The sequence below is a fragment of the Lynx rufus genome, unplaced genomic scaffold, assembly GCF_022079265.1.
Source record: "Lynx rufus isolate CCGP_SWC_20201006 ecotype Redwood Valley unplaced genomic scaffold, mLynRuf1.p SCAF_9, whole genome shotgun sequence".
NCBI lineage: Eukaryota > Metazoa > Chordata > Mammalia > Carnivora > Felidae > Lynx > Lynx rufus.
This window is the reverse complement of record NW_025814897.1, coordinates 108,723,199-108,725,687: the sequence shown is the minus strand read 5'-3', so window position 1 is coordinate 108,725,687 and position 2,489 is coordinate 108,723,199.

The window sequence follows — 2,489 nt, the reverse complement described above, 5'->3', positions numbered from 1 at the left end:
GGGGAGGGGGAGGGGTGCGGGGAGGGCAGGGCCGGGGGTATTTTTAACCCGGGGCAGCGGCTCGAGTTGCAGGGCCGGGCGGCCCCACCCCACGCGGCGCCCCCGGAGGGCATTCCCTGCCCCTCGGGCCTCCCCGGGCCGCCTCCGCCCCCGCCCCGGCCCCCGGCCCCCAGCGCCCAGCCGAGATTACCCCCGGCGGCGGCAGCAGCCGCTCCAAGGAGGGGCCGGGCAGGGCGCTCGCCTGCGGGGGGACGCTCGGCCGGCAGCGGCAGGGCCCCCCCCCACCCCGGCTCCCCGCCCCCACCCCACCCCCGCCGCGCGACCCTGGGCGAGTCCTTGCCCCTCTTGGCCTCGGTTTCCCGTTTGCGCCGCGAAGGGCACGGAGGTGAGCCGCAGCGGGCACCCGTCTCTCTCGCGCGCTCTGGGGTCTCTGGAGCCCGGACCCTGCGAGGGGTGGGCGGCCCTGCCCTCGCCCCCCAGGCCCTCGGCCCACCCACCTGGGAGCGCCCTTGTGCCGCCTCCCCCAGGAGGGGGCGGCAGAGGCTGCGAGCCGGTCGCCAGGCCCACCCAAGGCCGGGAGATCCCGCCTCCCGCCCGCAGAGCTGCGCCGGGAGAAGTTGGAGAAGCCAGAAGACCGAGGGAGGGAGGAGGACTAGCGGCGTTCCCCCAGCCCCGGGCTTCGCACTGACCTCTCTTGCCCCCTCCGTCCCACTCCCTTGCAGCCTCCTTCTTTTGTACAGATCTGAGCAGTCTTCCACCCCAAGTGGAGTGTAATGGAAACGCCCATGGTTCACCTAGCCCTGCCCTAACGCTCTGCTCAAGCAACACACTAGGCTTATCTATAGTTTTAGGGTTTATATTTAGGTGTATAATCCGGGCTGATTTAGACTTTGATATGATGTATCCTAAATAGTTATCAGATCCGTCTACTTCTCTCCTGAACCTACGATTCATTCCCTAGTTCCAGCCACCGGCCCCCTGGTGTGTTTTGTTTTGTTGTTTTGTTTTGTTTTGTTTTAATCTGCACGCGCCGTTTCCTCTCTTGCCTCCTCCAACCCTGATCTCTGCTCAGGTCATGATCTCACAGTTTGGGGGAAGGAGGCCCACCTGGGGCTCTGCGCTGATAGCACAGAGCCTGATGGGGATATTCTCTCTCTCTCTCTCTCTCTCTCTCTCTCTCTCTCTCTCTCTCTCCCTCCCTCCCTCATTCAAGTGCACCTGCTCCCATCTCTCTGTCTCTCTCTCTCTCTGCCCCTCCCCCATTCAAATGCACCTGCTTCCATCTCTCTCTCTCTCTCCCCCTCCCCCTCTCTCAAAAGGAATAAATAAACTTTAAAGAAATGCCTATTGCTCAGTAAAAGAACAGGGCATCAGGGTGGCTTAGTCAGCTGAGCGTCTGACTCTTAATCTCATGGGTTCCTGAATCTGAGCCCCACATGGGGCTCTGTGCTGACAGGGCAGAGCCTGCTTGGGATTCTCTCTCTCTGCCCTCCCCTAAAAAATAAATAAACGTGTAAAAAAAAGAAGCCATTAAAAAACTACGTAGTGTAGGATTCCAACTATGTAACATTCTGTAAAAGACAGAACTAGAGATAGTTAAAAAAAGATCAGTGGTTGCCAAGAGTTTGGTGGAGGTGGGGAGGGATAACAGATGAAACTGGGGGCTTCTTGAGGGCCTGAAACTTCTGTATGATACTACAATGATAGTTACATGACATTATACCACACAAATGTAGGATATTAACAACAAGAGAAACAATGTAAGGGAGAAAGAGGGGGGTATGTGCCCAATGCTCGGTATTTAAGGAGCCGTTTTTCTGTAAACCAAAAACGGCTCTAAAAAATAGTCCATCTTAAAAAAAAGAAAAAAGTTAAAACATACACCTACCATATATGACCCATTATTCCACTCCTAGGCTTTTACCCAAATAAAAGCGCATGTCCAAAGACTTGTGTATGAATATTCATAGCTTTGGTAGGGACGGTCATCAAACGATCTTTCCTTGAGATCTTTTCCTTTGTAGCTGGGCATCCCACTGCACCACTGCTGACATCTATGGTGTCGTGAGGGTGACAGCCATCCACACTGCATCCCACAGATGGGGCAATCCCCGTGATCTCTTTAGTGGGTTCCAAGTGCTCTAGTTAAAGGTGGGTGCGGTATCTGTCCAGTAACTTGACAATATTATCCAAAGTGATGTTCCCACCGTGCTTCATGTTTTCCTGCTTCTGTCTCTGGGTGGTTTCTTGAGGGGGTTGATGATCGGGGCAGAGGCAGAAGGCACCGCCCGTATGGCGTCCTATCTGTTCACTGTCATCCCCAGCCCTTGCCATCACCAGTTTCTTTTGGCGATGTCGTTACCAATCTTCTTGAGGGACAGACCCTAAGGGGCCCATCTTGGGGGCCCAGGCAGACACGGCACCGGCCTCCCTGCCAGTGCACTTTAGGTATACAGTTTTGATCTCCTGGGGCTCGAATGTAAGCAGCG